Raw genomic sequence first — 15,099 nt, 5'->3', positions numbered from 1 at the left:
AGTGGCTTAACAAGAGGAATACGACAACTTTAGCCAAATTCCTTGACACGTCTGTGTGTGGTGGCTCTTGATGCCTTGACCCCAGCCTCAGTCCATTCCTTGTGAAGTTCACTCAAATTCTTGAATCGATTTTGCTTGACAATCCTCATAAGGCTGCGGTTCTCTCGGTTGGTTGTGCATCTTTTTCTTCCACACTTTTTCCTTCCACTCAACTTTCTGTTAACATGCTTGGATACAGCACTCTGTGAACAGCCAGCTTCTTTGGCAATGAATGTTTGTGGCTTACCCTCCTTGTGAAGGGTGTCAGTGATTGTCTTCTGGACAACTGTCAGATCAGCAGTCTTCCCCATGATTGTGTAGCCTAGTGAACCAAACTGAGAGACCATTTTGAAGGCTCAGGAAACCTTTGCAGGTGTTTTGAGTTGATTAGCTGATTGGCATGTCACCATATTCTAATTTGTTGAGATAGTGAATTGGTGGGTTTTTGTTAAATGTGAGGCAAAATCATCACAATTAAAAGAACCAAAGACTTAAACTACTTCAGTGTGTGTGCATTGAATTTATTTAATACACGAGTTTCACAATTTGAGTTGAATTACTGAAATAAATGAACTTTTCCACGACATTCTAATTTATTGAGATGCACCTGTATTAGGTGGTGATTGGTATTGCACTTTAGATTTCACACGTGATAGGAATGGTGAAGAACCTCACATGCAGTCAGCTTCTCATCTGGCCAGTGTTATGAAAAATCTAAGGTTTTCAGATGTGTGGAGAGATCACAATTTTTAAACGAAGCAGTACACTTGGGTGAAAATTAATAATAGTAGGGTTTTTGGTGCACGGTTAGACAGGTTTTTTGCATTACATAATGTGAAATATAGGGTGGTGCATACAGCTATCATTCCTACATCTTTGTCCGACCATAAATTCATCACAGTTGAATGTACATTGGTGAACAGGATTCACAAGAGCTACTACTGCCATTTTAACAATAAGCTATCGGAGGATAAACATTTCTGTGAGAACTTTAAATGCTTCTGGGAAAATTGGAAGAGTGAAAAGTGCCTATACGATAGTGCTATCCAATGGTGGGAAATCGGAAAAGTGCATATAAGATCATTCTGTCAGCAATATGCAAACCATTCTTCTTTTGTTTTAAAAAAGACATCAGAGTTGCTGGAAAATTAAGTAAATGACATTGAGAAGAGTATAACTGTCAATGATGCTGTAAACCTACAAGAGCTGTGGACTGAGAAAAAGAATCAGCTGAGTTTTATTTTAAATGAAAAAGTTAAAGGGGCTCTTTCAAGGAGTCGTTTTTTAACAATAAAAGACATGAATGGTCCGACATCTTATTTTTTTTAACCTGGAGCGTAAAGCAGGACAAGGAAAACTGATGTACGTTTTAAAGGACAATGATGGTCAAGATACTTCGGATCCTGTGGTGATGCGCTGTGGATTTTTACTCTAATTTATTTACTGCTGAAGCCATTGATGAGCAAAGCAGAAATGAACTGCTACAGGATATTCCTTCTTTAACTTCAATGCATAAAATACTTTTGGAGGCTGATCTTAAGTTTGAAGAGGTTACTGCTGCTGTAAAGGTTATCTCTTCAGGAAGAGCACCAGGGATAGACGGACTGTCTTCTGATTTTTTAAAGAAATTTTGGACTATATTAGGACCTGATTATTTTGAAGTGCTCAAAGAATGCATCAGTAAGGGTGTTCTCCCTGTGAGTTGTCAACGGGTTGTCTTAACTCTGTTACCAAAAAAGGGAGATTTAAACCTTTTAAAAAACTGGAGACCGGTAGCAATTTTGTGTTCCGAATATAACAGTTTGTCTAAATGTTTGTCAAATAGACTAAACAATGTGTTACATACAATCATTCATAAAGATCAATCATACTGTGTAAAAGGAAGATCTATTTTAGATAATTTACATTTAGTGCGAGATATTTATGACTTTGCTCTTAACAATAATATTAACCTTGGCTTTCCGTCATCAGACCAAGAAAAGGCTTTTGACCGAGTTGACCACAATTTTCTTTTTGAAACGTTAAAGGCTTTTGGTTTTAGAGACAATTTTATTTCTATGATTAAGCTTCTCTATAATCAGGCCACGTGTATGATAAAAATGGTTGGTGGTCTCAGTGTTCCTGTTAATGTCCATAGAGGTATTAGGCAAGGTTGTCCTCTTTCAGGTCAACTCTACAGCATACTCCTTGAGCCTCTGTTATGTAAACTAAGAAGCCAGTTAACAGGTTTAAGGGTTACTGAACTAGATTCTCAAGAGCCTATTAAGATTTCTGCGTATGCTGATGATGTTACAGTTTTAGTCAGAGGTCATGAAGATCAAAGACAATTTTTTATATAACTCCGACTGGATTCGTCTGAAAGAAGAAAGTCTTATACACCTAGGATGCATCGGGGGTGAGTAAAAAACAGCTAATTTTCATTTTTGGATGAACTAACCCTTTAAGTTAAGTGTTAATGTAGTACTACCTATTACTTCCTGCATAGATACTTGTTAACAACGGACCATTATTCTAAAGTGTTACCGAACATTATGGTAAAGCATCCTCAGCTAAGGTGAACTGGAGTAAAAGCAATGCTCTGTGGTGTGGTCAGAATTCTAATGGTCCTATGCTTCCGGGTGGTTTGCAGTGGGGAAGAACGGGTTTCAAATATCTAGGGGTTTTTTTTAGGCACAGATGAATTTAAGAGACAAAACTGGGAGGGCCTTGTGGAGAAAGTGTGTGCAAGGTTGTTTCACTGGAAATGGTTGCTACCCCAGCTGTCCTACAGGAGGAGAGTCCTGATCTGTAATAACTTGCTGGCCTATGATGATTTTAGAGCCTCCGAAGGACCTGGTGGTAAGGATTCAGAAGCAGATGGTGGACTTTTTCTGGTCAGGACAGCACTGGTTGAGGGCACCAGTTCTATACTTGCCCATTCAGGAAGGAGGACAAGGACTTGTCGACATCGGATCCAGAGTTGAAGCCTTTAGACTTCAGACAGCTCAGAGACTGCTTTACGGGGAGGATGTAAGCTGGACTGGTACAGCCTGTGCTCTTCTGAGGAGAGCAGGCAGTATGGGGCTGGATCGTCACCTGTTTCTAATGAATATTAATAAGCTGGATCTGACTGGTTTACCATCCTTTTACAGGTCAGTGTTAAGAGCGTGGTCACATTTTAAGTTCTCAAGAGAAGTCAATGGTGTACAGAGAATCTGGCTGAGGGAGGAACCATTGCTCTTCAACTATGTAATGGACCTGTATATTTTTAAATCCGATTCTCTCAGAAAAGCTTTGTGGTCTGCAAAGATCACAAAAATTTGACATTTAATTCATGAGGGAGGATAGATATCTGCTGAGGCTTTGGCCTTAAAACTGGACATGAGGTCAGTTCGAGTGGCAGAGAGACTGTTAACTGAAACACGTGAGTTTTTACCAGTGGACTATAGATTGGATTTAGAGGCTTCGGACGTGGATACTTCTGCATTCCTGGAGCTGACTATTTCAGCTGACACAGGAGAGTGGCAGGAAACAGAGGGTGGACTGCTCTCTTTCAGATCATCTCAGCCTAGTCTTTTCGGTGATACAGGAAAGAAGGCTTTATATGTACTGTGTGTTAAAGCGGCACATTTCCACATGCTTGAAAACCTGAGAGAATCCAAGTGGCAGGATGTGTTTGGCTCAGGCGTTTCCCCTAAAGGCTGCTGGAGGACCCTGTACAAACCTCCCATTGAGTAAAGGTCTGGAGACCTTCAGTGGAGGGTAGTGCATTGTATAATAGCCACAAACAGACACAGAGCACACATTGATCCACAGGTAGGGGAGGAGTGTCCTTTTTGTGGGGTACAATAATCAGTGTTTCACTTATTTCTTAATTGTTTTAGACTACAACTGTTTTTTCATCAACTAGAAGGATACTGTCAAACTCTGGGGGAAGTTTTTACGCCTATGCTTTTTATTTATGAGCCTAAATACAGCAGGAGCAAAATGCAAGCTCATGTTTTATAAAATGTTATATTTGGGCAAGCAAAACTGGCTATTTGGCTGTCACGTAAAAGAAAACTACTTGGCTCGGGTTTGACTGACGTTATTTTGGTGTTTAGGGGATTAATAAAATCCCGTATTAATATAGAGCAGGGGTGCCCAAACTCGGTCCTGGAGGGCTGGTGTCCTGCAGAGTTTAGCTCCAACTTGCTTCAACACACCTGCTGGGAAGTTTCTAGTACACCTAGTAAGAGCTTGATTAGCTGGTTCAGGTGTGTGTAATTGGGGTTGGAGCTAAACTCTGCAGGACACCGGCCCTCCAGAACCGAGTTTGGGCACCCCTTATATAGAGTATGCGTATTATATGTTGATTGATGACTTGGACAGTTTTAGATCTAAATGGGGTATAAATCAATGTATTTGTGAAATTAATTATGATGGTTGCTTGCAAATTTCTGTCTGAGTGATGAAAGATTGTAAAACTGTTATTTCTGATGTGTACATTTATTCATGTAAATTTTTTATATTATTCCATTTTATTTTATTTTAATATTTCAATAATGTTTATCTAAAATTAGTGGTAAATAAAGAGATTGTTAAAGTCTCTCTCTCTCTCTCTCTCTTTCTTTTTTAAGGGACCAAGATGCAGAATGAATTGGAGTTGTACCCATTGGTCTGTCCAAACCCTTGTGTTTGGCAGACTTGCAAATGATAATATTAATTGGATTTGCTGATGTTGTGTTTTATACAAAGATTTATAGGATAATGATAGTGTCTATTATGGATTATACAAGCATTGTGAGAAGAGTTTTATGTTCTTAATGTTTTGAGTTGTCTAGCAGGGTAATATCGGCTTTGCATTTTTTTTTTATTAATTTACTTTATTTTTAAATGGAATAAGTTGAAATGTTTTAATTATTTCATATTTTACTACGTGTTAGAACCTAGTGATACTTTTAAGCAATGTACAAATGTTAGTATTGCTGTTTTTAGTTTTTAAGATTGGTGTTATTTACAACAGAAACTTTATTGCATTACATGAAAATAGAGGGGGACTAATTAATATTGATTGTCTGTAATAAATTCATTTTTGTGAGTGTGACATATTTAGCTTTATGTAAAATTACAGCTGTAAGCCATAATCACGATACCATATATATTTCAAATGATTGCAACTTATTTTTACAAGCGAAAAATGTAAACATAAGATGGAATTTTTAAAATTAAGTGCTGTACATGTATTTCAAAAGTATGGTCCATTTCAGTAAAAAAAAAAAACAACAGGCAACCTCCCGGTCTCTCGCTTGAAGCCAGTATGGAAGTGATTAAAACTGCAATTCATCGACTGACCGCTAGAGGCTGGCTTCAAAAGGGAGTCAGTGTTAAATGGGGATTTTAACTGGGCATTTTAACTCCCCATGTTAAAATGCCCAGCTTTACAGCAGAAAAAAATGTTTACAGCCTGGTACAAAAAGTGCTTCTGGTCTATATAGGTAATTTTACCCTTCATGACAACTGTGAGGGGGGTGAATTTTTTTATAACTCATCCGTTTAAATTATATTAAGCCTTAAAGTTCTGCATAATTAAGGGCGTGGCCACTTGAGTGACAGGTGGACTGCCGCTCTGCTCCAGAGTTTGAAAATCGCTAGACTGTAAAACTTAGAAAAATGGCTTTAAAGATTTTTATTTGTCCAGAACAAATTTATTATGGATAGGACACTGGAAATCTGGCAATTAGATGTTTTAATGAAAATGATCTCAAACTTGATTTTTACCACTATTTTGAAGAATAATGCTCAGAATGATTGTGAATTAAACTTCTCCGATGACGTTCATTGCAATGTTTTTTATCGAGTTACAAGAAAAGGTATGAAACGGATTTAAATGCGTACAGTAACTGATGTTATGTGATATGCTATCATGGCATTCGACTCCTCACACGTGCAGAAGTGGGGGAGGCCTAGACCTTAAGCTGGCATCTGCATTATAAAAAGAAAAAAATAAACTTTAAAGATTATTTACGATTAATTATTGTTGTCAAGTTATCTAGTCGTTGCTTGTTTACAGTGCTTTGTTATATGGAGCAGTTTGTTAGATCGCAATCTATCTAATTTGTTTGTCTAAAGAAGTGCCGACAGATGTATGAAAGTACACAAGTCACACCGTAATTTAAAAGCGCAGACTTTAATGTACAGTAGGCAGAATACCGTATAACTCCAGGCTGGCACAGTAATATTGACAAATGGCTAAACAGATGCAGAGCACCGCAACTTAATTTGAGCGATCTAAAACAAAGTCAAAGAGCGGTAACTGATGATACTGTGTTCTGCCTTGGTTTCTCCTGGGCTTTTCTCCAAGATACTTATACACATGATAAAGGAGGTCATATACGTATGTCACAAAATTATCAATAACTCATTTCGACCAAAAACGAAGTTATGGTGTTTTGTCTTTGCACGGCAGCACTGCTGTCACCATAGACGGGTCGTGGTTTCAGCATCTAGCGCCTCAGCTTCACCCACGTGCTGCCAAGATGGCGGCGGTCGGCTCTGCCCACTTTAGGCTTCAAAAATGCTCTTCTGAACCCTACGAGTGACGTCACGGACACTACGTCCATGTTTTTTTACAGTCTATGTTCAGCCAGCAAAAAAGATAACATTGTCCAATGTGCCACCTTTTATTAAAGAGGAGCTCTTGATTAATGAATTGTCTAGACATGGCAAAATCATTCATTTGGTATCTCAAATGAAAAGGATTCCTTTAGGTTGTAATTCGCCCTTGCTTAAGCATGTAGTATGTTTCAGACTGCAATTATATATGATCTTAAAGAGCGATTTGGATGAACTGAACTTGTCTTTTTGATGGTTTTGATTATGTTGTTTTTGCATCGTCTGATACTATGAAGTGTTTTGGCTGTGGGCAAGAGGGTCACGTTAGGCGTGCATGTCCTGAGAGGGTAAATGACTCTGAGCCAGGGCCGAGCAGAGAAACAGTGCGCGAGAGTAGTAGCGCAATTGTTACTGAGGATTCTGCTGTCGGAGACCACTCTAGACAGACTCTGGAGCAGATTCTAGACAGTGGGGAGAAAGAACCTGATACAGGGTCTACTGATGTTGTGGGAAGAAATATAGAAAGTGGGGAGAAAGAAAACGATACAGTGCCTGCTGATGTTGTTGATGTGGCTGAATCCATTGTGGAGGAGGAGGAGATGGTGACAGATACTGCTAATGATGAAACACTTTTTAAAATAACCAATACTAAGAGGAAAAGAGTAAGGAAGAGTTCGGAAATGGCTAAAATGAGCCGACTAACAACAACAGAACCTGAAAAGCTTGATGACACTGAAGGCAGCACAATTGACGATTCTGAGTGAAGCAGTGGACAGTAAGACAGGACGAAGTCGATGCAGCGATTATAATTTTGACAAAATAAAGTCATTTCTGCAAAGAACTAAGAATGTAAAAAATGTTCAGTTTGAGGATTTTTTTTGCTGACAGAAGAATGTTTATCAATTCAGTGACAGTGCTAATGAGAGGTGAAGGAGTGGAACAGTTTACAGTGCAGGAAATATACAGATTGAAGAAACTTGTTTCCAAACTGAAATTGGAATTACAAAAGGAAGATGGCTTTGAAACCACGTAATCCTTTTTGTCTCATGGTTTTGAGTGGTTTGTGTCCTCTTATAATATTTATTTTAATGAGTGTGATGAGGGTGGGCTCTCTTAACTTGAATGGTGGTCGAGATATGCATAAAAGAGCACTGCTGTTTGAGCTCATTAAACAAAAGTATATTGATGTAATATATGTCCAAGAAAACAGTGACTGTTGTAATTAAATCGACTGGAAAAAGGAATGGGAGGGTGAAGTAATGTTTGCTCATATGAGCTCTACTAGAGGAGGGGTAGCTATCCTCTTTGCTAAGAATGCTTTGCCTATTTCTTGCGAAGTTAAACATGTGATACCTGGCAGACCTTTATCTATAAGGGCTCAGTTTGAAAAATTCAAGGCTGTCTTTATTAATGTTTATGCTCCTACAAATGGTAGTGAAAGGGTACTTTTTCTCAAAAATGTGAATGCAATACTGCAGAATTGTAGTTCTGATGATGTTCTATTCTTGGGTGGGGATTTTAATTGTACAGAGAACTGCAGACTGCATAGGAACCATATGGAATCTCACACTGCTTCAAGTCTTGCTTTAAAGGAGTTGATTGAAACACATTGTTTATGTGATGTGTGGAGGGATCTAAATAATAATGTAAGACAATACACATGGGCACATAATAGAGAAAATTGTATTTCTTTTGCCAGGTTGGATAGGTTTTATTGTTTTCGGCATCATTGTAATGTTGTGAAAAGCTGTTTTTTTCTGATCATTGTTTTGTTACATGTAATGTGTTCATAGCCAATGTGAAGCTAAATAGTGCATACTGGCATTTTAACACTTCCTTGTTCAGTGATGTGAATTTTAGAGATGTCTTTGTTTCTTTCTGGAATAATTTTAAAGTAAGAAAGCGGTGTTTTAAAAATGTACGCCAGTGGTGGGACTGTGGAAAGGTTGAAGTGAAAGTACTTTGTCAGCAGAGAGAGTTTCGGTGTTTCTCGGGACATCACTAGATTAATGAAAAAACTTGAATCTGAAATAATGGAGGCACAAGGGTTAGTGGAGGATACTGGGGAGGAGGGAGGACACATTGAGACATTTAAAACTAAGACATCTCTTCTTGCGGACTTGCTTGGCATTAAAGCACAGGGGGCTCTGGTCAGATCTCGTTTTAATCTAACGCAGATGGATGCCCCATCCAAGTTCCCTTTCGAAAGGGAACTCCACGCTGCGTCCTCTAGAGGGCGCTAGGGGAACGCCTCCAGCGTGACCGGTGTCTGAAGCATGAATGAAAAAACGACAATGACTTGACATTGGCAGGTGGCAGCCTATGACGTCAACAATAAAGCGAGTGCGGGTATAAAAGAGCACCTGCGGAAAACGTCATCCTCTTCTTTGTCTTCAAGCCTTGTGTACGGAAGCACATGCGTTTGACTCACGAGAGATAAGGATGCGCTCACTGTTTGCATTCGCGGAACTACTAGAGCAGCGGTCTGTACTCGAGTTTTTGTCAGTGTTTGCACGAGCGCGTTCGCCTCTCGAGGGAGTTGAACAAGCTTAATGCGATGCATTCGCGGCGGTTTCTGTTCTTGCCTGATTCTTGACAGAATTTAGTGTTTGAACAGAGTGTGTTTGGCTCTCGAGGTAGATATAGCCACGCTGCGAGATGTGATCCTGTTGAGAATGCCTGTATGCCTGATTCTCTTTGAGAATTGAACGCCTCTCACCCACGTTTCGGGTCTCGCGGCTGCTGAGGCAGTTAATCAGACTGATCACGGCGATTGTAGGTGGGGCATGGAAGGAATCTGCTGTCTGTGAGCCTCCCTGACCAGCTGTTCTTGAGCCTGGTAGCTCCCCTCCCTTTGAGGGTCGCTATGCTGAGATCACAGTTCCTAGTGTTCTCTCAACAGAGCTCTGTGGCTGTTAGGTTGTTAGGCTCTTGTGGGCCTCCTTGATAAGTCGCTCATCAGGTCGAGCTTTCGAGTACTCCCCTCACCTGAGGGTCTTTGTACTGAGTACGCTGATCCATAAGGGTGGATGATTGCACTCCCCTCGCTTTAGAGGGTTGTTATGCTGAGTGCTTGCTCCCTAGAGCTCTGTTTCGCACTTAGGAGCATGGTTAGTACTCCACTCCCTAGGGCTCCGCTTAGACAGTACGCTATGTAGTATGCAGTAGTATGTAGGCTCTATCGTGAGCCTCACTAACTGTCCCTAGCGCTGAGTGTAGGCGGGTCTCCTCTCGTTCTAGAGAGTCGTTATGCTGAGACCTCCTCTCTTAAGAGCTCCTCAACTAGGGTTGAGTGTTGCTAGGCTTCCTCTCATTTAAGAGAGTCTTACTGCTGGAGCCTCCACTCTTCAGAGCTCCGTCTCTGGCAGTAGTATGAGTTTGCAGGCTCTTTGTTTTGGAGCCTCACTAACTGCCTCTGGCATTGAGTGTAGCTAGATCTCCTCTCGGTTTAGAGAGTCGTTATGCTGAGACCTCCACTCTTAGAGTTCCATACTCTGGTGGGTGAGCTAGTCTATGACGATTGGTGAGCTTGAGCCTGCCCGTAAAGCCTAGCGTTTTGCTGGCAGGGATGTTGTTCCTTGAGTCGTGACCTGGGGAACCTAGTTACCTGGGCACTCATCCCTCAGCATGGTGGCGTTGGTATTTCGTTCCCCTAGCGCTCTCTAGACGACGAAGCGTGGAGTTCCCTTTTGAAAGGGAACGTCTCAGGTTACGCATGTAACCATGGTTCCCTGAGAATAGGGAACGAGATGCTGCGTACCATTGCCATGCTTCGGGCATTCCTGCCTGTGTCTCCTTCAGACAAAGAAGTGGATGACGTTTTCCGCAGGTGCTCTTTTATACCCACACTCGCTTTATTGTTTACATCATAGGCTGCCACCTGCCAATGCCAAGTCATTGTCATTTTTTCATTCATGCTTCAGACACCAGTCACGCTGGAGGCGTTCCCTTAGCGCCCTCTAGAGGACGCAGCGTCTCGTTCCCTATTCTCAGGGAACCATGGTTAAATGCGTAACCTGAGACGTTTTTCTTTAGTCTGGAAAAAAAGAATGGTCAGAGTTGTTATATTCACTCCTTATGGTCTGAAAATGGGCAAGAATTAACAAGAACATCTGATATTAGAAAACGAGCTGTACAGTTTTATGACAAATTGTATAGGAGTGAATATACAAAGGATGAGGCGTTATCTGCTGGCTTCTATGAAGGTCTGCCAAATGTCTTGGATGACTCAAAGGCAGAGCTGGAGAGGCCTTTTTTTTTCTGAGGAGGAACTTCTGAATGCTCTGAAGGGCATGGAGAGTGGAAAAACTCCTGGGATAGATGGACTCCCTGCTGAGTTTTATACAGAATTTTGGGCTGTGCTGGGCAAGGACTTGCTGGCAGTCCTAAATGAAAGTTTGGCTGATGGCTCTTTGCCTCTGAGCTGCAGGAGAGCAGTGATCACATTGCTACCTAAAAAAGGTGACCTGCAGAAGATCAAGAACTGGCGACCTGTGAGTCTGCTATGTTCTGACCTCAAGATCCTTTCTAAGACTCTGGCTAATAGACTGAGAAAGGTGATGGGGCAGGTTATTCATCTTGACCAGACGTACTGTATGCCGGGCAGGTCAATCACAGATAATGTCTGTTTCATACGGGATGTTTTAAGTGTCTCAAGTCTTTTAGGGGTAAACTTGGGGTTTATTTCTATTGATCAGGAAAAAACATTCGATAGAGTTGAACATCAGTACCTATGGGATACCCTAGAGGCCTTTAATTTTAGCTCCGGTGTTATTGGTATGATAAAAGTGCTGTACCAGGACACTGAGAGTTTACTGAAAATCAATGGTGGTTTGAGTGCCCCTCTTAAAGTTAGCAGAGGGATCAGACAAGGCTGTGCATGGTCTGGTATGCTTTACTCTTTAGCTATTGAACCTTTGCTGAATAAGTTAAGATCTAAAATTAAGGGTTTATTATTGTATCACAATATACAACATCAAATTTCAGCTTATGCTGATGATGTAGTGGTTATGGTAAATGGGCAACAGGACATTAACCAGCTGGTTTCTACTGTCAGTGATTTCTGGAAAATTTCGGCTGCAAAAGTTAATTGGGAGAAGAGTGAAGCACTGGCTGTTGGAAAATGGGAGGAAGGGCTACCAAAACTACCTGGTGGGATGATTTGGAAAAGGGAAGGTTTTAAATATCTAGGAGTATATCTTGGGGATTCAAATACCCAACAGAAGAATTGGGAAGGGGTGATTGAAAAAGTAGAGGGAAAATTAAAGAATTGGAAATGGATTCATTCATAACTGTCATTTAGAGGGAGAGTTTTAATAATCAATAATTTGGTGACTTTAACATTGTGGCATAGATTATTATACGTGGATCCACCTGTTGGACTGCTGTCTCGATTACAGACGATTCTAGTGAATTGTTTTTGGGACAGTTTGCACTGGGTTCCTCAAAGTGTTCTTTTTCTTCCGAAAGAAGATGGGGGACAAGGTTTGGTGCACCTGCCAAGCAAACATGCAGCTTTTCGTTTGCAGTTCATTCAGAAATTCTTGACTGGCCCCATGGATCTGGTGTGGAGAACGATGGCAAAAGTAATTTTACATACAGTGGATGGACTTGGACTGGATGCGGTGCTGTTCCTAATGGATGTTAAACAACTACGTCTGGCTGGGCTGCCTCAATTTTACTGTGGACTTTTTAAAGTGTGGGGACTTTTAAATGTTTGCAGGCTGGAGGCCACTAACTCTTTGCATTGGTTACTAGAGGAGCCTCTCATCAAAGGAGCGTGTATGGACATTGCTGGTGGGAATGTTCCAGGACTTACACAGATACTGTGTGCTTCTAAGTTTGTGACATTGAAGCATTTAGTTAATGTGGCCGGACCTGAGCTGAGCGATATAAATGCAGTCGCTGCTTTCTTGGGTCAGAGGTCAACTTGTCACACACAACTCATGGTGAATATGTGGAAAACCAGGTTGACAAATGAGGAATTGTCATTATTAAAGGACTTTAAGAATGGAAGAGTGACTCTGGATATAGCAGATCCATTTCCAAAACTTGGGATTACACCGGATTTAAAAGAAATGTCAGGTCCTTTGTTGGATCTCAATAGATTGAAAAATTTAGAGTTGGGTGAAGTAAAAGGGAAAGTGATGTATAAATGCTTTGTGAAGGCTTTTAATGAAGGAACATTAAATGGGAGAGTTAATACAGTATGGTGGGATAAACTCGGGTTGAATGAGGAAATTAAGCCAGTGTGGAGAGTGCTGTACAAACCACCATTGATAAAGCGATCTGGTGACTTACAATGGAGAATATTACATGGGTATTACACATAATTATATTAGTAAAAGTAATATAATAAGACAATAATAATAATAATAATAAAGTGTATTATTAAAAATCTCTCTCTCTCTCGGTGCATGCTGGGAAGTGGTAGTGTGGGAGGGTGATCATGGTGAGAGGGAAAATTGAACGTTTTTCTTAACTACTCTCTTGGGAGTTTTTTGTAAGGGTTTCTATGTGTTTATTTTCGCAGGATTAGTTTGATTTTTGTTTGATTCGACAAATTTCTAAATTTTTGTTCGTATATAATAGGCTAATATTGTCGTTGCAGGGACGGAGATGGCGTCGCATGTGAGTGTCCATCATGGCATTAAGTGTGTCATGAATGCTGGAGAATCTGTGGAAGACAGCATGTTAGAGGTGGCTGAGAAAGTGGGACATGAAAATATTGTCTCTGCATCCCGAATGAATAAAGTGGTGGTGTTTTTTCTCAAGGATGAACAACTAGTCCACCGTATGATTGAAAGCGGGATTTTGATAAGTGGCGCTTTTGTTCATGTTCAACCATTAGTGACTCCAACAAGTAAAGTGACAATTTCAAATTTTCCGCCGTTCATTCCTGATGCTGAAATTGAGCGTGAGCTAACGCGTTTCGGGAAACTCGCCAGTGGAATCAGAATGGTTCCACTTGGCTTCAAAAATGCGAATTTGAAACATGTGCTGTCATTTAGGCGACAAGTGTTTATGTTTTTTAATTCGCAAACGCTAAACGTGTCGTTTCGATGCATGTATGAAGGCAGGTCGTTTATGTTGTATGTGAGCACAGGTGAGATGCGCTGTTTTGAATGCGGTGCTGTTGGGCACATAAGGTTATTTTGTCCTGTGAGTGCTGTAGTAGGCCCGAGTGGAATTGAAACTGAAGTGCAAGTGAATTCACACAGAAATCAAATCATAGTCAATACTGATGATGTGGGAAATGATAAAGAGATTCTTACTGAGAGTGTAAGGAAGAATAAGGAGTTGTCTGATGAGAATGAGCAAAGGGTTGAAAGAGATGAAGTACATATGTCTGATATAAATGAGGTGGAAAGGATGGAACATCAGATAAGAAGGGAATGTGAACTAACGGATTCTGGAGATATTGAAGATCAAGGTGATGTCAAGAAAGTGAATTCATGTAAGCCTACAGAAAAGGTACAAATATTAGGTGAGGACGAGATGAACGAGGTTGATGATGAGGATGGTGTTTTATCTGATTTTTCTGATTTGTCAGATATATCCCAGGTAGGTTGTGATCAGGTTTACTCTTTGGATGAGATAAATTCTTTTTTGGAGGAGACTTTCGGAAAGGTTGCTGAGGTGAGGAATTTTTTTCCAGATGTAAAGAGATTTGAATCTTCAGTTCTATATTGGCAAAGGAGGGTGGGAGAAGAGAAACTGAGTAAACGAAAGAGGTTTCGATTAAAGAAGATTCTCACTAAACTCAGAAAGGGAAAAACCCCAGTTAAACGTAAATCAAACTGATCTTGTAAAATGAGATACATACCAAGGGTGTCTTTGCAATGCTTTCTTCTTTTTCTGTCTCTTTCTTTTCTCTCCTTATATCTTCTTATGGATATTTTGAGAGAAGGATCCTTAAATATTAATGGAGGGAGAGATAGGAATAAGAGAGCAATAATTAGAGAATATGTTCATCTCAAAGATATTAATGTAATGTTTTTACAGGAAACACATTCAGATAGTCAAAATGAAGTTGAATTGTATAGGTGGTGGGAAGGTGAATGCATTTTGAGTCATAGAACAAACTTGAGTGCAGGGGTAGCAATTATTTTTTCTAAACATTTAGATCTAAATATTTTGTCCACTATTGCATTAGAAAAAGGTAGAATTGTAATGGCTATAGTGGAAATTAAAGAGTTAAAGTTTATTTTTATCAATGTGTATGCTCTGAATATAGGTTTACAACGCATTTAATTATTTAGGAAGTTAAACACTGAAATTAGAAAACATGTTGATGAGGGAATGTGTGTAATAATGGGAGGTGATTGGAATTGTACCACTACTTTTGTATTGGATAGAAATTGAGAAGAACCTCATTCACAATCTAGTCAAATGCTTCTTAAGATTACTCAAGAACTAGAACTAATTGATGTGTGGAGAAATAGAAATCAATTAACAAAACAATACACATGGGTTAAAATATTAGAC

General features: G+C 40.0%; 1 long non-coding RNA gene across 1 annotated transcript in view; it reads left to right on the top strand.

The window, feature by feature from the left end:
• LOC107672802 (uncharacterized) overlaps positions 1–14,778 on the top strand; it is a 17,716-nt gene extending 2,938 nt beyond the window's left edge. The window contains exons 2-3 of the long non-coding RNA XR_001632344.1: positions 2,813–2,816; positions 14,768–14,778. This is a non-coding gene — a long non-coding RNA (uncharacterized LOC107672802). The remainder of the gene's footprint in view (positions 1–2,812; positions 2,817–14,767) is intronic.
• The last annotated feature ends 321 nt before the right edge of the window (positions 14,779–15,099 follow it).

Source organism: Sinocyclocheilus anshuiensis, unplaced genomic scaffold (genome assembly GCF_001515605.1).
Source record: "Sinocyclocheilus anshuiensis isolate Anshui unplaced genomic scaffold, SAMN03320099.WGS_v1.1 scaffold556, whole genome shotgun sequence".
In the NCBI taxonomy this organism is placed as follows: domain Eukaryota; kingdom Metazoa; phylum Chordata; class Actinopteri; order Cypriniformes; family Cyprinidae; genus Sinocyclocheilus; species Sinocyclocheilus anshuiensis.
Note: the sequence above shows the minus strand (reverse complement) of the source record. Positions and strands in the feature narration are given on the sequence as shown.